The 23893-nt window shown below is 38.6% G+C and overlaps 1 pseudogene; it reads right to left on the reverse strand.

Annotated features, from left to right (window-relative positions):
- Positions 1–5108: 5108 nt before the first annotated feature.
- The window catches only part of LOC131394916 (organic anion transporter 7-like), a 40409-nt pseudogene continuing 21624 nt past the window's right edge, over positions 5109–23893 (reverse strand).

The following is a 23893-nucleotide window of genomic DNA, read 5'->3' on the forward strand; positions in this document are numbered from 1 at the left end:
CATTATAATCTTATGGGACCACCATTGTATACGCAATCCAATGTTGACTGAAACGTCGTTATGCAGTACATGACTGTTGTCCCTCCCAGCTTATATAACCATTGCCCACAGCCTTCAGTCTATCTTTCCAGCCTGAGATCTGAGTTATGCTCCTTCTCCTGCCCTGAGCTCTTAGGCAAAAGAGAGTCCACTACTTCATGCAGCCCCCACAGTATTGAACATTGCACATAAGGTCTTCTCTGCTGTTTCTGGTTCTACAGAAGGGATTGGGAGCTGGGCTCTTGCTTCCTCCAGACCATTATTGTGCTGCACTGGGGAAGGGCTAGTGTAGGAGTGACTAAGAATTTCCTACCTTTTGAATGTGCCCTTTTCTTGATTGGTGTTTGCTTGGTGGCTGTAGTCCTTTGATTGTTTTCCGGAGCTCTTGTAAAGTTATTTTATTCAGTCTCCAGTTTTTTTTTTTTAAATTAATGTTGCCATTGGGAATAAGTGCCTTGGTACAACAGTTTGCCATCTCTCTCTCTCTTACTTTATATATTTTGAGGGTCTGTTTTTAAGTGTGTATGTTTTTATAATTTTTAGATATTCTTGCTGTATTGAAACTTTTATTAATATATAATGTTCTCTCTTGTCTCTCATAATCTTTTTGATTTCAAGTCTATTTTGTCTGATACTAGTATAGCCAACCAGATCCCTTTTGATAACTATTTGCATGAAATATCTTTTTCTATCCTTTCACTTTCAACCTATTTATGTCTTTACCTCTAAAGTGAACCTCTTGAACACAGCATATGGTTGGATCTTCGCATTGCTGTATAGCATTCTTTCATTTCTACCTGAAAACTACCTTTAGCATTTCTTGCAGAGCAGATCTAATGGTAATGAACTCCTTGAGCTTTTCTTTATCTAGGTATATCTTAATTTATCTCTCACTTTTTGAAAGAAAGTTTTGTTGGATATAGAATTCTCAGTTGATAACTTTTTTTCCCCAGCACTTGACTGTATCAACGCATTGCCTTCTTACCTCCAAGAAATTAAAGAAATTGGCTGATAATATTGAGTCTCTCTGTATGTAATGAGTTGCTTCTCTCTTGCTGCTTTCATGAGTCTCTCTTTGTCTTAGTCTTTGGACAGTTTGGTTATAATATGTCTTGGTGTGGGTCTCTTTAGGTTTATTATACTTGGAGTTTGTTGAGCTTCTTGGATATGTAGATTCATGTCCTTCATCAAATTTGGGACCATTTCTGCCATCATTTCTTCAAATATTCTGTTTTCCTCTTTTGTATCACTCCTTTTGGGACTTCAACAATGCATTTGTTGGTCATCTTGATGGTGTCCCACAGGTTTCTTAAGCTCTGTCTCTCTTTATCCAATATTTTGTCTTTCTGTTTTGCAGACTTGATAATTTCAATGGTCCTATCTTCAAGTTCACTAATTCTTTCTCCTGCCTGCTCAAACATGCTTTTGAACCCATCTAGTGATATTTTCCTTTTAGTTATTGTACTTTTCACCTCTATAATTTCTTTTTAGTTCTTTCTTATATTTTCAAGCTTTTTATTGATATTTTACCTTTATTCATACATCATTTTCCTGTATTTTTCTGTGTCTTCCTTTGGCTCCTTGAATTATCTTTTGATAGTTTTTTTTAAAGCCTTTATTTAGTAAGTTTATGTTCTGGGCTTCCTCAGGGCTCGTTTTTTGTTGATTTTTATTGTTCCATTGAATGGGTCATACTTTCCTGTTTCTTTGTGTCTCTTATGATTTTTTTTTGTTGAGAACTTGGCATTTGAATCTTAATATGGTAACACTGGCAGTCAGATTTTCTGCCTTCCCCAAGTTTTGCTCTTTTTTATTGTTGCAGCGTGTCTCTGTGCCTGAGAATAGCCTAAGCTGAAATCTTAAGGCCTTCTCAGTGCTTTTTAAAGACGAAATCTTAAAGTCTTCTCAGTTCTTTTCTGAGCCTGAACCCTTACCTGAGCATGAGTGGTGACTTCTAAATTTCCCTGTACATGTGGTTGCTTTTGATTGTCCTAGTCCTTAAAGTATAGCTTCCAAAAGGGGAAAAAGGGAAAAGGAAAAAAATAACAAGTGCTCTCTCTTTAAATCTCTTGTAAGCTGCTTCAGCCTGTGGGGTCTGCAACATTGGCCATCCAACTTTATGTAGGCACCTCTGTGATCAGAAGCAGAAATCGTAACACAGATGCTTGATGTTTGAAGGACAAGGTCTTTTTTGCCCACCCTGGCTTCCCCAACCTGCTCCAGGAATGTGGACATGGCTGCATGCCATAGGGATGAGTGTGTGTGCCCCTGCTGTGGTAATGGTTGAAATTGACTGAAATTAATCACAATTTATCAGCTAAGCCTTCTTCACCTGGAAGCTGAAAACTTTGAAGAGACTTCATATTTTTAAAATAGTTAACCAGATAGTTTCTGCCAGTGCTTTTGGTCCACATGAAAAGATGGGTTCCTGGTGCTTCCTACTATGCCATCTTCCCTGATGTCACTCCCTATCTCACTCCTTTTCAATTCCTGCACCAATGACCATCTCGTGGAGACAGCTGCTGGTTTGCACCATCAAAGGCCCATGAAGAACTGTGGAAGACTCTTTCACAGAAACACCAGAATCTATGGACTTGTCACGTTCCTTCAAGGTGAACAACAATGGTTTCTACCTGGTCTTTGTCATATTAGGATCTCAAACACTTCATTAGGGGACGAATGTAGCTGGAGAAGGCAATGATACTCATTAAGGCTGATTCCTTTGGAATTTCCCTTGTGTCTTTTCCAAATTCTGTAGTTTGTCATATTTGTGCTTTTTCATCTCGGAAGGCATTTTTCAGGTGAAAAGCAGGAGAAGCTTGTAAGATTGACTGACTGTGTTTTCAAAATCTAAAGTCTTTTGGGGAACTAGAGGGTCTCTGGAAGAGGTAATGAGAGAAGGGAGGAAGTTGAGTGTTTGGGAAGAGGTGAAATCAGGGGAGGGTCTGTTGGTTACAGGGGAGAAGTACCGAGTACTGAGCTGTGGTAATGCCCTAGGGAAGCAGAAGACCCATCCAGAGTGGCTGCATAGGGAGCTGAACAGTCAGACTGGAAGCCCCAATTCCAACTCCTCATGTGTTGAATGGGAAGTTGTAGCAACCAAGTATGTACAGGGCCTATATTAACCTAGTCATCTCTTTGAACACATAACTGATAGGCAGTGGCTGCGCTCTCTAGTTCTCATCTCATCACTGAGGCATTGCATATACCCCTGGGATCATAGATAGTTCTGGTAGGGAAGGATTGTGGAAATAATCCCACAAGATAACTGACTTGTGATTTACTGCCAACCTGGAGGAAATGGGAACTTAAATTAAAATTATATTGACCTGTAGAAGATAAAAATGTGAGACCACACCTGCACTTGTGTACTAAGATACATATCTGTTCCATCTGTGTTATGTCTATTTTTTCCTTTCATCTTCCTGTGCAGAGTGGTTACCACACTGCTTGGTAGTGAATACTTGCTTAATAAGTGGCTGCTGAATTACTGAAATTTTATTTCAAAGCTCTTGATAATGATGTCAAACTGTGTTTTTAGCAGCTCTCTAGCATGAATTATTTTATAATTTCACTATCCATTAATGAGTTTCTATTTAACTGCACTCTCACAAACCTCAACAATGAGCACACTTTAAGCTGATCTTTCATTTGTGTTTCTGTCTTTAATTTCTAGTGTGTTTATTCAGTTTCATGAATTTATTGTCCATGTGGTTTTTTTCTCTTGAAAATGATATGTTCTGCCTTTTACTCATTTTTCTAACGGATTATTTATTATCCTTTTGGGTAAATATTATGAGAATTCTACATTTTAAAAGTACATTTGGAAGACTTTATATTTTTGGTTGCTCTGATTTTTGATATCTATGATATTTTGAAATTTTATGTATTCTGTGCTTAAAATTTGATACGGAAACTTACAAAGAAGAAAGTAACAATCACTTAAAATTCCACCACTAAATGTCAACCGTTTTTATCGTTTTCCTGATTTTTTTTCTAGCTTCCTCTGATAAGTTGTTAGGGTTTTGCCCAACAAAGGCTTTAGATGACTTGTATTGAAATCTACCTGTCTTAAATGTCTGGCTTTTGTTTTACTATTCAAAACCCTTTTTATCCCAATATTTTGTAGCCAAATTTTCTAATGAAAGGTTTAGTTTTTTTAAATTCATTTAACATTTTATTAAAGTAGTATATTTTTCAGTTTAGGGTATTAAGTCACATTATTAGACGTTTATTTTTAAATAGTTATTTGTACTATTTGTTGCATAATCCCTTCTTTTGCCCTGTGATTTCTGATACCAGTATTATATATTAAGTGTTAGATTTACTATGGTTTGTTTTTGGAGCTCCTGATATGCAAATGCATCTGCTATTACTATTTTGACGATTGCAGCTATGATAAACTCCAGCATGTGCTACTCCATACGCTAGCCAGCCTCCCCTCAATCTGTGATTTTTTAAATTCCTTTGTTTATTTGAAATTTCTAGATAAACTTGTAACTATTTTTCAGATTCTTCCAAAAGTATGTAGTTTTTTTTTTTAATTTTTCATTTATTTATTTTTTCCCCCAAAGTCCCAGTAGATAGCTGTATGTCATAGCTGAACATCCTTCTAGTTGCTGTATGTGGGACGCGGCCTCAGCATGGCTGGAGAAGCAGTGCGTCGGTGCGCGCCCGGGATCCGAACCCAGGTCGCCAGCAGCGGAGCGTGCGCACTTAACCGCTAAGCCACAGGGCCGGCCCTGTAAGTTTTTTAATTGTAATTATTACATCAATTATTCTACCAATAATTAATTGGGGGTAGAATTGTTATTTTTAGTTCTAATCAACCTACCTATCCAGAAACATGTTAGTTATCTACAATTATACAAATATTCTAAGTCCTTTTAAAATATTATGGTTTTCTTCACGTTTCTTATTAGGATTAATTATGAGTATTTTATACTTAGTAATTTAACACTGCGCTTCTAAAAAATCCATCTTTCTGTTATATATTTTCATTTATTTATTTTACATATTTTCCCTTATGAGGAATTATCTCATTTTTCCCCCTTTAATTTGCCCTTGAATCAGTAGTTAGTTCCTGGAATTCCTTACAACGGTGTCACTTTCATGGAAATATCTTCCTGCTTTGCTTTTCTTGAGTCTTTTCTCCTAGTAAAAATAAAATGAAAGCAACAAACAAATAAATACAAATATGAAAAGACATGGAAGAAGCACGTATGTTCTGCATTCTTTAGAGCAAGCTTATCCTTTGCTAACCAGCTGTGGTATAAACCATGAACCCTGCCCCGAGGTTTTGAGTCAATCTTGTGAAGAAAAAGCCGCAGCTCCCATTGCAGGATCTGGGAAGGCAGCTTTGACATTTTCTTCTCTTACCCTTGGACACCACGGCATTGGAAAGAGGGGTTTTGGAGAAGCCAAAGGAGATAGAGAAAAGTTGGAGAATCCTTTTCCATTCTTTATCACTTTAAAATCTCTGTCCTCAACACTTTCCTTCAGTGAAAACCAGATGGTCTGAATCTCACAGGCAGCACAACAGGACTCCTTCCCCTGGGAAATGTTGTCATCTGTGGGAGGGGCTCTTGTCCTCACCCTGACCTCCCTCAGATTCTTCAGTGACAAGGGCAGCCCTCAGGCCTTGTGGTGGTTAATATTGTATGTCAACTTGGCTAGGCCACAGTGCCCAGATGTTTGGTCAAACACCAGTCTAGATGTTTCTTTGAAGGTATTTTTCAGATGTTATTAGTATTTAAATCAGTAGACTTTGAGTAAAGCACATTACTCTCCATAATGGGGGGGGACATCAAATCAGTTGAAGACCTTAGGGGAAAAAGATAAGTCCCCCAGAGGAAGAAGGAATTCTGCCTCCAGATTGCCTTTAGACTGGAGAGCTCTTCTCTTCCTTCAACTCTTCCCTGGGTCTCCAGGCTGCTGCCTGCTTGCAGATTTCAGACTTGCCAGCCCTACAATCTTGTGAGCCAGTTCCTTAAAATAAATCTTAGTCGCTTTATATATGCACATCCTATTGGTTCTTTTTCTCTGGAGAATCAGAGTCTGATTATACAGGTCTACAGGAACCAGCAGTCTCTGAGACCTTACCTTGACTCCCTAGGCTGCGGGGTGCCAGGGAGAGGGGCATGAGAATCTGGTGTTTGGATCAGTGCATGATTGTGACATACCTTCAGGGCTGTGTATGTCACACTGGGGCACCTAATTTTGGCCTCTTCATCACTCAACCTCCTGGTGCAGGCTGGGCAGAGTGGGTCTGTGTCATCTAGGGAGTCGTGGAGGAGTCTGAGGTCACTGTAGGGGAGGAATGAGGCTATAGCCAACCAAAGGCACTGACCACATGGAAATAGATTGTGTCTAAACCTTCGTCTGGAGACAAGGACTCTGAATGGTGTTTTGCCCTCCTCCTCACAGACCTATAGTGCACAGCCACCCTAAGGGACAGCTGGAGGGTTTACTCACTCATTTTCCACATCCTGAATGGAGTCAGGCAGAGGCTTATTCCTGGTTTCAGGAAGGAGTCGGACAACAAATGCAGCGAGGATGGGGAAGACTCCATAGATGATCCAGGGCAGGTGTCGGGAATACACTGTTAGGATCATCAAGAGGGGAGTCAGGGCTGCCCCAATATTACCAGCAGTTCCAGCGATTCCTAAAGCTATTGCTCTTGGAGTGCAAACAATAATAAAAAAAATCTGGTGGTAATCCAGTCATATAATTTGTGATTTATAGTTTGTTTGGTATAGGAGACAGTACTTCAGGGTGTTTAGACGTGGAGATTGATGACATACTCTTGTTTTGGACATTTTCTCTCTTATTTGCTAGCAATTTTTAGCAGGTTCACATGTACATTAAGACAAAATTTGCTCATTGAAAAAATACTGTTACCCGATTTACCCTTCACGTGTTTCAGAAGATTGCATGAGAAGAAACGTTAATGGATGTAACTCAGTGGCTGGCAAAAAGTCAGCTTTCGGTAAAATTTGGCTATAATTTTTGTTATTATTATTATTATTATATAATTAATTATCTTTGATAACTAACAAGCCTTAGTTTTCTTCCCCAATAAGCGTCAGTTGTCTGGGAAAGGTCTGCTTTGATCCTGACACAGCATCTGTGAGATTTGTACCTGATTACAGCGGGGCTTAGTTCATTTCCATGGGTAGCAGAAGTGGTGGCAGTGGCAGAAGAAAGTCCTATTCCCAAAGCTGCCAAAACAACACACAGGGTCTGCATTCCTGCAGAGAGGGAGACCAGAGAGACTCAGGAAATCAGAACTGAAGGAATCGGCATCCCTCGAATTATTAATGAAGACGATTCTATTGTAGGTGTTTGCAAGTATAAAATATATTGCAGAGAAACTACACGGAGGCAGAAAATGGGCGATGTTTAATCAGCTGAGAAATGTGACTTATCTACATATTATGGTTCGTGGTGAATAAAAGGATTGAGTTATTTCATCAACTCTCCCTGCATATCTGAGATTTGCCAGAGAAGGTGAGTCTAGCAGGTACTCACTTCAATTAATTATGGTCTGTGTCTCCTTTGACCGTCACATAGCATGTAAGAGTGTCACGTGAGAAATTACTGAAGGATATAGGACATCCTTATCTTTGAGAGTTTAAAACCTGGGAGCTTACAAAATATTGACAGGGGGTAAGTAATGCAGAAGAGAGTGAAAAAGGGCAGGAGTATTGTGTTAATGGATAACCTGGAGAGTAGCCAGATCTAGAATAGTGTGTCAGTAATCACACATAGGGACCTCTATTAGGAAACAAGTCTGACTTTGAAAACCACTGAAGGCAAGTTTCAGAGAGTCAGTTTTCTATCCCCTCCTTGCCATTCCTCTCATCAAAAAATTTCATTAAAAGCATTACAACATTGGAGTGGGCTCTGTTGTGAGGAACCAAACTTGCATCATTGCTGACATTTGAGATGAGGAGTGGAGCTCACCAATCCTCGATCTTGTAAAATACGTAAGTATGCTGGGAGTTAGGTGAAGCATGGTGACCACCTGGGTTCCCTCATTCATTACGTATGATCGTTCATTTTAGTAAAATAGATTCTGAGAGAGGCTCTTAACTGCTTAGTGCCTTGTTCCTGCTGTCATTTATCTGCCTGAAGACAAGGAATTTTTGTTTCTTGAGGTCAGGGTGATTCCCCTAAACTAGAATTTCAGTTATGGAGACCTGATATTGATGCCGGTCCTGATATCAGTTCCCCTATATTAAACCCAGCGTATATGGGGTTAAAACCAAAAACACTCATCCTCTTTCCCTGTTTCTCTAAGTTACAGTCACATGTAGATACTGGTTGTTTAACAAATTGTTAAAAGCCCAGGTGGCCTCAAGCTGGGCTCACACTGATGTTTTGGCTAGTTACCCGTTTTTGAGGTTTGTTACAGGGAAACTGATATCAGAAGCTAAAGCTTCTCAGACCTCAACTCCTTGGCTTCCTGGCACCAGAATCTACCCTCCACCACGGAGACAGAGACAGTTGAAGGACACCCACCTGCAATTCCCTTATCCGCCATCCTCCCTGCAAGCAGCCTCTCAACTCCAAAGGCAGGCTGGTGGGAAAGCGCCCACCAGCAAGGCCACAGGCTCCCCCTCCCTACAAGCAGCCACATTCCTCACAACCTTTAAAACCCCTTGCCTCCCAACTTTCAGGGAGATGGGACAAATTTGAGAGCTCTTATCTCCCAGCTGACGTCACCCGAAATAAAAACTCTTTCCTTGCCATAAGCCTGGTGTTCTAGTTTTATTTGGCCCCTCTTGTGTGGCGGGTAAAGAACCCGTATGTATCTAGTAACAATATGAGACACAAGAGCGGATGCTTAAAGATCAGAGAATAAATTGTCACTGAAATGGTAGTAAGAAGCAAGAGCCCAGACAGAGGAAGTGACAGTATTGTGTCCTCACATGGGATACAATGACAAGGTCTAGACCCTCCATGCTTGCTATGTAGTGTGATTGGCTTAGGTAAGTGATGAATTGCTATCCTAGAGAAACTGCCGGTAATAGACAGCATTAGTTTTCATATAGTGCCCGAATGCGATGAAGACAACCATATACCTGAGCTGGCCTTTACTCACCTATGGTGCTTTTCCCAGCTATTTCATGGCAGAAGCTGTACTAAACCCTCATGTTCATTTCTGGGAATCGTTAGAATACAATTCTCCCTTTCTTTCTGGCTTCAGATAGTGTGACTTGTATGATTCCTGAGGAATGCTGAGAAGCTACTTCCCACTCGGTGCTCTTTTCCTCACCTTGGGGTACAAATATGATGGCCAGGATGGAGATTCCCAGCAGAAACAGGAAAAGCATCTGGCTGACTTGGCGGCCAAGGTGATTCAGTCCCAAAAGTGCAACATAATTGCTTAGCAGTGTGACTACGCCAGAAAGAATCTGGGACAGGAAAATATTTTACCCCAAGTGCTGGAGGTGGAGACTCAGGCGAAACAAGGGCATGAACACTGAAAATCTGTGGTGAACAAGAAGAAAGACAGATGTCTTTCTGTCCTACAAATGATAGTATTGAGGCAGGAAGCAGGGGTTGGTGTCAACTAAAAAGGCATGGTCTGATTTGTGGAGTATTTTTGTATTGATTATGTTTTCTTATTTTTGATACTCTGGCATTTGGGGTCTTGATCCTGGAGAGACTGCCTCTCCCAGGGCTACCTAATTCCGAGAGATAGCAAATGACTCCCCTGTGAGTGCACCTTTCATATACAAACCACCGATCCAGAGCCCACACCCCAACCATCTCCTTTATCAAACTCACACAGCAAGCCAATATTCTCCCTACTCTAAATCCACTCAGGGCCAGGTACTAAACAGCTATGGAACATCACTATAGCCCAGAGTCCACTAAAATTATTTAAACCATTCAATTCTAAGGTACTCAGGGTTCTCCCCTCTCCCATTTCTTCCCAGAAAAACCCGAATAAAGGCTCTGGGCCATGCTTTTCCTTTTTTTCTCTCTTTGGCCTTCTGATTCATGACCCTGGTGTCTCCCTACAAACCCTGTGTGCTGTTTCATGCCTCCTCTTTCTAGGGATCTGTGAGTATAAACTTCCTTCATGACAATCATTCCTGAGTCTGTGTGGCTCACCATATACGATTAAAAGAAATCTTGGGTACATTTTAAACATAATTTCCTTCTAAGTTGGTGATTTAAAAATTATCATAAAATAATGGTATGATAATGGATCTTTTAATTTTTGCTAGGTTTTTTGGGAAGTAGAGAGTATTTTCATGTAGGATACATGAGGGGGCCTTCTGGGGTTTCAGAGTTTTTTCTATATCCTTATCTGGTTGATAGTTCTCTATTTACATATAGAAATATTCATTGAGCTGAATGTCTTTCAGTGCGTTACTGTTTGTAATTTTACCTCATTAAAATGGAAACAAACAAGTGAAGAAGCTTAAAGCCAAAGTCTGTACCCTGATTGAAGTTTGCAGCCTCATCTCCAGTGACGAGTCTGGTAGAGGAATGTGATAACAAAACTCCTCATGGTACAAGTAGTTCCATGTGGCTCTTTTCATAACCCTTTCACCACCTCCAAACATAGCAATTATCTTTGTGTTTTCCTCACGTGTATCTCAAATCTGTCCCTACAGCATGTTATATCTTTGAAGTAAGAAATAGAATCATGTCTCCACTATTTTAACATTCCTCATGCACTGTGTGAAGCCTACATCATAAAGGACAGTAAACAGATCCTTTTACTCAGGTTGGGTGTTCAGAACAAGTCATACACAGAAGGTTGTTCTGTGCTGCCTCCAGCTCCTCCTGCATGGTGGATCTCAAAACCTTCAACAACAACAACAGTAGCAAACTGTTTAATTGCCACAAAATGGTAGACATTGTGAAGCCCCAACAGAGGACAAGATAGATAACTTTCCTTTTTGTCTACTGGAAAATTTAGCCATGGAATGTGCAATGATAGGTGTAAAAGTGGTATGAAAGGTGAATTAGGGAGTTATAGGGGCCTGAGGGAAATTTTACAGTGACAAGGACATTGTAACATGAGACTCAATTTGCCTGCAGGGCGTCAAAATGGGCGAGTAGGTTAGAGACATAGCTCAGGAAGTGAACTAAATGAAGAGTTGCTTGGATTATATACCAAAGCTTCATTTATACCAGAAGGGCATGAAAGCTCTGGCAAACGAGCTGGGTTCTTAGCTGGCTGCTGTTAGTAGAAAACACTTCTTTTCAGGAAGGAGAATAATTTCCTGAGAGCCTTTATTCTAGTTCTTGGGTCAACCACTTTCAGGGAAGTATTGGCATATGTTGTGCCTTCATGAATGAGATGGTTAGATTTAAGCGTGAGGATGAAATCAGGGGAGATCTTGATGTAGTATGATTTACACCCAGACTTTATAACCTGGCATTATACACTGGCTCTGCCACATGCTAGGTATATACCCTGAGGAAGGTAACAGCATATATCTAAGCTTCAATTTCCTTGTCATTAAAAAGATGGATAAGAATAAGAAGATGTGGCAACCTATCAAATGGGAGAAATATTTGCAAATCGTATGTCTGATAAGGGGTTAATACCCAAAATATAAAAAGAACTCACACAACTCGATAGTATAATATAAACACTTCAATTAAAAAATGAACAGAGTACCTGAAGAGGCGTTTTTCCAGAGAAGACATACAGATGGCCAATAGGTACATGAAAAGGTGCTCAGCATCACTAATCATTAGGAAATGCAAAGCAAAACCACAATGAGATATCACCTCACACATGTTAGAATGGCTATCCTCAAAAAGACAAGAAATTACAATTGTGGTGAGGATGTGGGGAAGAGGGAACCCTCGTGCATTTTTGGTGGCAATATAGATTAGTGCAGCCATTACTGAAAACAGCATGGAGGTTCATCAAAAAATTAAAAATAGAAATACCATATGATCTAGCAATTCCAATTCTTGGTATTTTTCTGAAGAAAATGAAAACACTAACTTAAAAAGATATATGCACCCCCATATTCATTGCAGTATTATTTACAATAGCCAAGATATGATAGCAACCTAAGTGTCCATCGATGGATGAATGGATAAAGAAAATGGGATATATATATGTACATATATATACACACAGTGGAATATTATTCAGCCATAATAAAGAAATCTTGCCATTTGAGATAATGTGGATGGACCTTGAAGACATTACACTAAGTAAAATAGGTCAGACAAAGACAAATATCATGTGATCTCACTCATACATAGACTCTAACAAAACAAAACAAAACAAAACCAAGCTCACAGATACAGAGAACAGATTGGTGGTTGCCAGAGGCAGTGGATGTGGGGAGCGGGCAAAATGGGTGAAGGGAGTCAAAAGATAGAAACTTTCAGTTATAAAATAAATGAGATATGGGAATGTAGTGTACAGCATAGAGTACACTGTAGTGCATATTTGAAAGTTGCTAAGAGAATAGATCTTAAAATTTCTCATCACAAGAAAAATGTTTTGTAAAAATGTATGGTGATGGATGCTAACTAGAATTATTGTGGTGATCATTTTACAATATATACAAATATTGAATCGTTATGTTGTACACCTGAAACTAATATACTGTTATATGTCAATTATGTCTCAAAAAAAAAAAGGAGAAAATGTAAAAGAATCAAGATCAAGAGAAGAAGAAGTTGGAGAAAATAATAATGTCTCTCTAGCAAGGATTTCCAAGGCATACATGAGGTCACAAATGTGTGTATGGAATTGTAGCTAGCATAGCTCAGGAAATTATTGATTTACTAATTATTCAAATAATATTAGCTCTATTATCATCCCATCTCTGCAAATGAAACAATAGTGTGAAGCTCATTACAGAAAATTCCGTGATGGAGAGAATTCAGGGAAATGAAAGGCCACCCTTCCCGGAGATCTGGAACAATCGACAGATTGGTATCGACACAAAGTGGGGCAGCTTTAAGTCAGAAGAATTGTCTGAGCTGGTGTGTTTGGCCATCCATCAGATGGAGCTTAAAACAAGACTAGGACCACAAATTTCTGAATAATCTTTACAAAAAAAAAATCCAGTGAAGGCATATCACCTATCCATTCATGAACAGGATCCGTTGCTTAGACCACATTTTAACTGCTACTCATGTGCCATGCTCTCTTTCTTCCCTTGGCATGAGGTGATTATCAGTTGTCATGCCCTTTGACTATGCATTGCTTTTTTCTTGATTTCAGCAGACTTATTTTTGTATCTCCCAGGCCCCTGTAGGTATTTAAATTTTCTTCTCTGGATTGGGCTAATATGGTTGGCAAAATACTAGGTCTGGGCTTGGAACCAGAGATCATTCCTGGAAAGTTAGTTAGTCCGAAAGAATTTTATTTAACTTAGGCATATAGTGACACAGTACAGAAGTGCCAGAGAGCTCCACCTAAATTTCAAGGTCCACCCCGAAGTTTTTTTTCTTTTTTAAAACACGAGCCAATGTTCTCCCCATCATATCAGGAACCCTCAGTGCCATTGTCTGTGTAATGTTTCACCTCTGGGGAAACCTGATTTCTTCCAGCCATCTTCAGAGGGATCTGAATTCTCAGGAGTGTTATTTGAAATCTTCTAAAGGACCTCTGCTTTTTCTGGGACTATAAGAACTTTATTCAGATATGCAGGTGTATGTGTTTCCAGGAATGTTTTATTCCTCCTTTTTGAGTGGCTAACTTCTAATCCCCTCTGTTATCAATAAAAGGAAGACAGATTTTTCCCTTATCTCCGTTAGTATTCTTTCCATTCTCTTATCATTTTAAACATTTGGATTTAAAAATGTCTATGAATTTTTCTCTCTCATATTAATGTGAAAGTTCCTTGAAGGCTGGGACTCTGACTTATTCTGTTATTCATGATCTAGCGCCATGCCTGGCACAATATAACTTTTCAATAAATGCTTTATGCATGTGCATGGCATGAAGAATGATTTAACTAAGATGCACAGCAATATCTGCCTTCCATACTAGGGATGGAAAATAAGAAAGAGAAAGACTTCTCTGGGGCATTTCCACTCAGTCATGCTCTTGGAACATGTAATAAGGAGAATGTAAACTCCACACAACATGGGTTTGGACTGTTGTGGTCACTGCCATGTTTCCAGGGATGGAACAAAACCTGCCACAGGTTGGCACTTACATGAAAGAAAGTGTATGGGGGAATGTATAAATAGGAGACCCTCCTTATGCTCTATTCTGCATTGTCACTAATCCTTCTACTGGCAAAACTGCTCTGAAAATCAGCCATCAGAACATTAGTCAGAAGGAATGGATTACTTTTTATTACTTTCCCTTACACAGTTAGAATCAGACTGATATGCAATCTTTTTTAAACAATAATTTTTATTTAATTAATTTTTGAGGTACCATTGGTTTATAACATTATATAAATTTCAGGTATACATTGTTATATTTCAACTTCCGTGTGGACTACATCATGTTCACCACCCAAAGTCTAATTGCCATCTGTCACCAGACCTGTGTGCCTTTTTTTGTGTGTGTGGTTTTTTTTTTACTGATGTTTTAATAGTTTATTTTATTTTTTTTTATTTTTTATTTTTTTATTTTTTATTTTTTTGATTTTTATTGATATTTTAATGGTTTCTAACATTGTGAAATTTTGGGTTGTACATTTTTGTTTGTCCATCACCCCATATATGACTCCCTTCACCCCTTGTGCCCACCCCCCACCCCCACTTCCCGGGTAACCACAGTCCAGTTTTCTCTGTCCATGTGTTGGTTTATATTCCACATATGAGTGAGATCATACAGTGTTTGTCTTTCTCTTTCTGGCTTATTTCACTTAACATAATACGCTCCAGGCCCATCCATGTTGTTGCAAATGGGACGATTTTGTCTTTTTTTATGGCTGAGTAGTATTCCATTGTATATATATACCACATTTTCTTAATCCAATCTTCAGTCGAGGGACACTTAGGTTGCTTCCACTTCTTGGCTGTGGTGAATAATGCTGCAATGAACATAGGGGTGCATAGGCCTCTTTGGATTGTTGATTTCAGGTTCGTTGGATAGATTCCCAGTAGTGGGATGGCTGGGTCACAGGGCATCTCTATTTTTAATTCTTTGAGGAATCTCCATACCGTTTTCCATAGAGGCTGCACCAATTTGCATTCCCACCAGCTGTGTGTGAGGGTTCCTGTTTCTCCATATCCTCTCAACACTTGTTTTTTGTCTTGGTGATTATAGCCATTCTAACGGGCGTGAGGTGATATCTTAGTGTTGTTTTAATTTGCATTTCCCTGATTATTAGTGATGTTGAACATCTTTTCATGTGCCTATTGGCCATCTGTATATCTTCTTTGGAGAAGTGTCTGTTCATTTCCTCTGCCCATTCTTTGATCAGGTTGTTAGTTTTTTTGTTGTTCAGTTGTGTGAGTTCTTTATATATTATGGAGATCAACTCCTTGTCAGATGTATGTTTTGCAAATATTCTCTCCCAGCTGGTGGGTTGTCTGTTCATCTTGATTCTGGTTTCGTTTGTCTTATAGAAGCTCTTTAATCTGATAAAGTCTCACTTGTTTATTTTTTCTTTAGTTTCCCTAGTCTGGGTAGGAATGTCATCCGAAAAGATTCCTTTATGACCAATGCAAATAGTGTGTTGCCTATATTTTCTTCTATGAGTTTTATAGTTTCAGGTCTCACCCTCAGGTCTTTGATCCATTTTGAGTTAATTTTTGTGAATGGTGATAGCAGATGGTCCACTTTCATTCTTTTGCATGTGGCTGTCCAGTTTTCCCAACACCATTTATTGAAGAGACTTTCCTTTCTCCATTGTATGTTCTTAGCACCTTTGTCGAAAATTAGCTGTCCGTATATGTGTGGTTTTATTTCTGGGCTTTCAATTCTGTTCCATTGATCTGTGTGTCTGTTTTTGTACCAGTACCATGCTGTTTTGATTACTATTGCTTTGTAGTATGTTTTGAAGTCAGGGATTGTGATGCCTCCTGCTTTGTTCTTTTTTCTTAGGATTTCTTTAGCTATTCGGGGTCTTTTGTTGCCCCATATACATTTTAGTATTCTTTTTTCTATTTCTGTGAAGAATGTCATTGGGATTCTGATTGGGATTGCATTGAATCTGTAGATTGCTTTAGGTAATATAGACATTTTAGCTATGTTTATTCTTCCAATCCACGTGCATGGGATATCGTTCCATTTCTTTGTGTCATCATTGATTTCTTTGAGTAATGTCTTGTAGTTCTCATTGTATAGGTCATTCACCTCCTTGGTAAGATTTATTCCTAGGTATTTTATTCTTTTTGATGCAACTGTAAATGGTATTATCTTTTTGAGGTCTCTTTCTGTTAGTTCATTATTAGCATACAGAAATGCAACTGATTTTTGTAGATTGATTTTGTACCCTGCAACTTTGCTGTAGTTGTTGATTATTTCTAATAGTTTTCCAACAGATACTTTAGGGTTTTCTATATATAAAATCATGTCATCTGCAAATAGTGAGAGTTTCACTTCTTCTTTACCTATTTGGATTCCTTTTATTCGTTTTTCTTGTCTAATTGCTCTGGCCAAAACCTCCAGTACTATGTTGAACAGGAGTGGTGAGAGTGGGCAGCCCTGCCTCGTTCCTGTTTTCAGAGGAATGGCTTTCAGTCTTTCCCCGTTGAGTATGATGTTGGCTGTGGGTTTGTCATAAATAGCCTTTATTCTCCATTTCTTCTTGGTTCAGTTTTGGGAGGTTGTATGAGTCTAAGAATTTATCCATTTCTTCTAGGTTGTCCAATTTGTTGGCATATAATTTCTCATAGTATTCTCTTATAATCCTCTGTATTTCCATGGTATCGGTTGTAATTTCTCCTCTTTCATTTCTAATTTTATTTACTTGAGCCTTTTCTCTTTTTTTCTTAGTAAGCATGGCTAGGGGTTTGTCGATTTTGTTTATCTTCTCAAAGAACCAATTCTTTGTTTCATTTATCCTTTCTACTGTTTTTTTGGTCTCAATTTCATTTATTTCTGCTCTGATTTTTATTATTTCTCTCCTTCTGCTGACTTTGGGCTTTATTTGTTCTTCTTTTTCTAGTTCTGTTAGGTGTAATTTAAGGTTGCTTATTTGGGCTTTTTCTTGTTTGTTAAGGTGGACTTGTATTGCTATGAGTTTCCCTCTTAGGACTGCTTTTGCTGCATCCCATATGGTTTGGTATGGCATATTTTCATTTTTGTTTGTTTCCAGATAGTTTTTGATTTCTTCTTTAATTTCATCAATGATCCGTTGGTTGTTCAGTAGCATGTTGTTTAATCTCCACATTTTTGTCACTTTCCAAGTTTTTTTTCATGGTTCATTTCTGGTTTCATAGCATTATGATCTGAAAAGATGCTTGTTATGATTTCAATCTTTTTAAATTTATTGAGGCTTGCTTTGTTTCCCAACATATGGTCTACCCTTGAGAATGTTCCATGCGTGCTTGAGAAGAATGTGTAGTCAGCTGTTTTTGGATGGAGTGCTCTGTATATGTCTAGTAGGTCCACCTTGTCCAGTTTTTCATTTAAGTCTACTATTTCTTTATTGACTTTTTGTCTGGATGATCTATGCATTGATGTAAGTGGGGTATTAAGATCCCCTACTATTATTGTGTTGTTGTTAATGTCTCCTTTTAGGTTTGTTAACAGTTGCTTTATGTACATTGGTGCTCCTATGTTGGGTGCATATATATTTATAAGTGATATGTCTTCTTGGTGGAGTGTCCCTTTTATCATTATATATTTCCCTTCTTTGTCTTTCTTAACCTGTTTTATCTTGAAGTCTACTTTGTCTGATATGAGTATGGCAACACCTGTTTTCTTTTGTTTGCCATTAGCTTGGAGTATTGTCTTCCATTCTTTCACTCTGAGCCTGTGCTTGTCTTTAGTGCTGAGATGTGTTTCCTGGAGGCAGCATATTGTTGGGTCTTGCTTTTTAATTCATCCTGCCACTCTGTATCTTTTGATTGGAGAGTTCAATCCATTTACATTTAGGGTAATTATTGATATATGAGGGCTTAATGTTGTTGTTTTGTCACTTATTTTCTGGTTCTTTTGTGTTTCCTTTGTTTCTTGTCGCATTTGTTTCAGACTGCCAATTCAGTTTGGTTGTTCTGTCTTATGACTCTTCTAATTTTCTCTTCGTTTATCATATGTGGTTTTGTTTTGACTATTTGTTTAGTGGTTACCTTGAGGTTTATTTAAAAAATCTTGTGTATGAGATAGTCCATTATCTGATGGCCTCCTATTTCCTTATACTAAGTCAATTCAATCACTTTCCTCTTCCCCTTCTAAGTCGTTCTTCTTATACCCTAGTCTATCTTGTGTTGTGGCTGTGTGTTTACAGTGATGAGGTTAATTTTATTTTTGGTGAATTCTTTCCTTTGATCTTTGATTTTGGTATTTAAGTGGTTGCTAACCTATTCTGGTAAAGATCTACTATTTTTCTGAGTTTATCTACCTATTTTTCTCCTCGCTCCAAGCTTTGTATTCCGTTTCTCTTCTTTTTTTTCAGGCCTGAGGGCCTTCTTGAGTATTTCTTGTAGTGGGGGTCTCGTGGCCATGAACTCCCTTAGCTTTTGTTTATCTGAGCGAGTTACTATTTCTCCATCATATTTGAAGGATATTTTTGCTGGATAGAGTATTCTTGGCTGAAAGTTTTTGTCTTTCAGTATTTTGAATATATCATTCCAGTCTCTCCTAGCCTGTAAAGTTTCTGTTGAGAAATCTGCTGAGAGCCTGATGGGAGTTCCTTTGTACGTTATTTTTTGTTTTTGTCTAGCTGCCCTTAATATTGTTTCTTTGTCGTTGACTCTGGCCAGCCTTACCACTAGGTGTTGTGGAGAGGGCCTTTGCCTGTTGACAAATTTAGGTGACCTGTTGGATTCGCTTACTGGTATTTCCTGTTCCTTCCCCAGATTTGGGAAATTCTCAGCTATTATTTCCTTGAATAGGCTCTCTGTTCCTCTTTCCCTCTCTTCTCCCTCAGGGATACCTATAATTCTTATGTTACATTTCCTAATAGAGTCAGATATTTCTCGGAGACTTTCTTCATTTCTTTTTAGTCTTAGTTCTCTCTCCTCTTCCATCTGGCACATGTCTGTATTCCTATCCTCTAAAATACTAATTCTTTCCTCCATATTGTCAGCTCTGTTCTTTAAAGATTCCAGATTCTCCTTTATCTCCTCCATTGTGTTCTTCATCTCCATCAGCACTGATTGGTTTTTCTTTATGATTTCAATCTCTTTTGTGAAGAAACTCCTAATCTCATTGAATTGTTTGTCTGTGTTGTCTCATATTTTGTTGAGTGTTTTTATGATAGCTATTTTGAAATCTCTGTCATTTAGATTATGGATTTCTGTGTCTTCAGGGTTAGTTTCTGGGTGCTTGTCATTGTCCTTCTGGACTGGTGATTTCTTGTATCTTTGCATTGTGGTTCCTGTGTTGGCTTTGTTTTTCCTCGTCCTGGAAATCTCTGGTTGCAATTTCCACCCACCGCCACTGTGTGGTGGTAAAGGACTGTGTAATCTAAGCCCCCTGCACTCTGCTGCAGGTTTTCCACTGCGATCCACAGGTCAGATCATTTGGTCTGGTCTGCCGTGGATTCCTTGGTCTGGTCTGGTCGGCTGAGCTGCAGGGTCTGGTTTGCGGGGGGTGGGGGTGGGGGGGGCTTTCTCTTTTGCCCTCTGGGTCCCTGGCCTGGGGGGCTTCTCGTTCACCCCTCGTTATCCACTCTCTGGGGTGCTCAGATGTTGATGGTAGCCCTGTGGCTCTTCTGAGTCCTCTGTGTGGGATTTTCCCACTGGCTGAGAGAGCCTGAAGAACTACGATTTCCCCGCAGAGGGCCGCCTCTTCCCCCTCTCTGGGAGCCGTGGGGACCAGGATCGCTGATCTGATGGGGGTGGGGGAGAGGAGTTCTCCTTACTTCTCCCCACTTCCTCCGGGGGCCCAGCATGTTCCACTCTCAGATGTGTGGCAGTGTGGATCTTTCCGATCTAGCTTTTCACTGTCTGGGATTCCGTTGTTGGTTGTGACTATTCCTTTTTTTGTATCTTATTGGGAGAAGAGTTCACGGGAATGCTCACTCCGCCATGATGCTCCTGTGTGCCTTTTACTCCTTTCTCCTTCCCCCTCATCCCTCTTCCCCTCTGGTAACCACCAATCTATTCTCTGCAACTATGTGTTTGTTGTTGTTGTTTTACCTTCCACAGATGAGTGAAATCATATGGTATTTGGCTTTCTCTGACTTATTTCACTTAGCATAATGCCCTTAAGGTCCATTGATGTTGTCACAAATAGCAAGATTTCATCTTTTTTATGGCTAAGTAGTATTACATTCCATATATATGTGTATATTTATATATATGTATATTTGTATACATATATGTATATCACATCTGCTTTATCCATTCAAACAACCATTAGGTTGCTTGCAAGTGTTAGTTAATGTGAATAATGCTGTAGTGTACAAACAAGAAATTTCAAATTTCACAATTTGAAAACATATGTCTTTTCAAATTAGTGTTTTCATAATCTTTAGATAAACACCCAGAAGTGGAATAGCTGGATCATATGGTAGTTCTATTCCTAATTATTTGAGAAATCTCCATGCTGTTTTCCATAGTGGCTTTACCAGTTTACCTTCCCACCAGCAGTGTATGAGGGTTTCCTTTTCTCCACATCCCCCCTGACACGTTATTTCTTGTCTTGTTAATAATAGCCCTTCTGATGGGCATGAGGTGATATATCATTGTGATTTTGATTTGCATTTCTCTAATAATCGGTGATATTGAACATCTTTTCGTGTGCCTGTTGGCCATCTGTATATCTTATTTGAAAAAACCTCTGTTCAGATCCTTTGCCCATTTTTTTTTTTTTGTGAGGAAGATCAACGCTGAGCTAACATCTGATGCCAATCTTCCTCATTTTTTGCTGAAGAAAGTTGGCCCTGGGCTAACATTCGTGCCCAATTTCCTCTACTTTATATGGGACACCGCCACAGCATGGCTTGACAAGTGGTTTGTTGGTCTGCACCCAGGATCTGAACCTGAGAATCCCGGGCCACCAAGGCAGAGCACGTGCACTTAACCGCCGTGCCACCAGGCCAGCCCTGTCCTCTGTCCATTTTTTAATCATGTTTTTAGTTCTCGTTGTTGAGTTGTATGAGATCTTTGTATATTTTGGATATTAACTCCTTATCAGATACATGCTTTGCAAAAATCTTCTCCCATTTGTTAGATTATCTTTTTTTGTTGTTGTTGGTTTCCTAGGCTGTGCAGATACTTTTTAGTTTGATGTAGTCCCATTTATTTACTTTTTGTTTTTCTACCTTGCCTTAAGAGACATGATATTCAAAATACACTGCTAAGACCAATGTCAAAGAATATACTGCCTCTTCTCTTCTAGGAGTTTTATGGTTTCAGGTCTTATATTCAAGCCTTTAGTTGATTTTGAGTTAAATTTTTTGTATGATATAAGATAATGGTGCACTTTCATTCTTTTGCATATGGCTGTCCAGTTTTCCCAGCACCATTTATTGAAGAGACTTTCCTTTCTCCACTGTATGTTTTTGGCTTCTTGGTTGAAAATTTGCTGTCCATAGATTAGCGGGTTTATTTCTGGGCTCTCAGTTCTGTTCCATTAATCCGTGTGTGTGTTTTTTTGCCAGTACCATGCTCTATTAATTACTATGGCTTTGTAGTATATTTTGAAATCAGGGTGCGATGCCTCCAGCTTTGTCCTTTCTTCTCTGAATTGCCTTGGTTATTCAGGGTCTTCTGTTCTTCCATGTGAATTTTAGGATCTTTTTCTCTTTCCATGAAAAATGTTGTTAGGACTTTGATATAGATTACATTGAATCTGTAGATTGCTTTAGGAAGTATGGACATTTTAACTACGTTAATTCTTCCAATCTGTGAGCATGGAATATCTTTCCATTTCTTCATGTCTTCTTCATTTCCTTCCAACAATATTTTACAGATTTTAGTGTATGGATCTTTCACCTCTTTGGTTAACTTTTTTCCTATGTATTTTATTCTTTTGGTTGCAGTTGTAAATGGTATTGTATTCTTGATTTCTCTTCTGCTATTTCCTTGTTAGTGTATAGAAATACAACTGATTTTTGTATGTTGATTTTGTACCCTACAACTTTACTGTCTTCGTTTATTATTCCTAATTTTTTTGTGTGGATTCTTTAGGGTTTTCTATTTATATAATCATGTTATCTGTAAATAGTGGCAATTTTACTTCTTCCTTTCCAATTTATATCCCTTGTATTTCTTTTTCTTGACTAATTGCTGTGGCTAAAACTTCCAGTATTATGTTGAACAAGAGTGGTGAAAGTGGACTTCCTTGTCCTATTCCTGTTCTCAGAGGAATAGCTTTCAGGTTTTTACCATTGAGTATGATGTTGGCTATTGGGTTTGTCATATACGGTCTTTATTATGTTAAGATACTTTCCTTTTATACTCATCTTATTCAGAGTTTTTATCATAAATGGATGCTGTATATTGTTGAATACTTTCTCTGCATCTATTGAGATGATCGTGTAACTTTTAGTCTTCATTTTATTAATGTGGTGGATCACGTTGCTTTATTTGCAGGTGTTGAGCTATCCTTGCATCCTTGGAAATAATCCCACTTGATTATGGTGTAAGACCCCTTTAATGTATTGTCGTATTTAATTTGCTAATATTTTGTTGACAATTTTTGCATCTATGTTCATCAGTGGTATTAGCCTATAATTTTCTTTTTTGGCATTATCCTTGTCTTGTTTTTGTATCAGGGTAATATTGGCCTCATAGAATGAGTTAGAACATGTTTCTTTCTCTTCAAGTTTTTGGAAGAGTTTGAGAAGAATAGGTATTAAATCTTCTTTGAATGTTTAGTAGAATTCACTGGGGAAGCCGTAAGATCCTCGACTTTTGTTTGGGAAAGTTTTGCCCTGAGCTAACATCTGTTGCCAATCTTCCTCTTTGTTTTTTCCTTCTCAAAGTGCCAGTACACAGTTGTATATTCTAGTTGTAAGTCCTTCTAGTTCTTCTACGTGAGCTGTTGTCACAGCATGGCTACTGACTGATGAGTGGTTTGGTTCCATGCCTGGGAACCAAACACGGGCTGTCAAAGTGGAGTGCACTGAACATTAACAACTAGGCTGTCAAGGCTGGCTCTTTGGAAGGCCTTTTTTTTTTTTTTTTTTTTTTAATAATCAAGACAAGTGTTTACTAAAATACTGTTTCGGAATGTTGGCTGTAATGTAACAGCAATTTTCGTAATAAAAGACATTCATCTTTTTTTTTTTAATTTTTTGTTTATTGCAGTAACATTGGTTTATAACATTGTATAAATTTCAGGTGTACATCATTATACTTCTATTTCTGCATAGATTCATCATGTTCACCACCCAAATACTAATTACAATCCATCACCACACACATGAGCCGAATTATCCCTTTTGCCCTCTTACCTCCCCCCTTCCCCTCTGGTAACCACCAATCCAATCTCTGTCTCTATGTGTTTGTTTATTGTTGTTATTATCTACTACTTAATGAAGGAAATCATATGGTATTTGACCTTCTCCCTCTGACTTATTTCACTTTGCATAATACCCTCAATGTCCATCCATGTTGTCACAAATGGCTGGATTTCATCGTTTCTTATGGCTGAGTAGTATTCCATTGTGTATATATACCACATCTTCTTTATCCATTCGTCCCTTGATGGGCACTTAGGTTGCTTCCAAGTCTTGGCTATTGTGAATAACACTGCACTGAACACAGGGGTGCATGTATCTTTATGCATTGGTGTTTTCAAGTTCTTTGGATAAATACCCAGCAGTGG

This window comes from Diceros bicornis, chromosome 31 (genome assembly GCF_020826845.1).
Source record: "Diceros bicornis minor isolate mBicDic1 chromosome 31, mDicBic1.mat.cur, whole genome shotgun sequence".
Taxonomy (NCBI): Eukaryota; Metazoa; Chordata; class Mammalia; order Perissodactyla; family Rhinocerotidae; genus Diceros; species Diceros bicornis.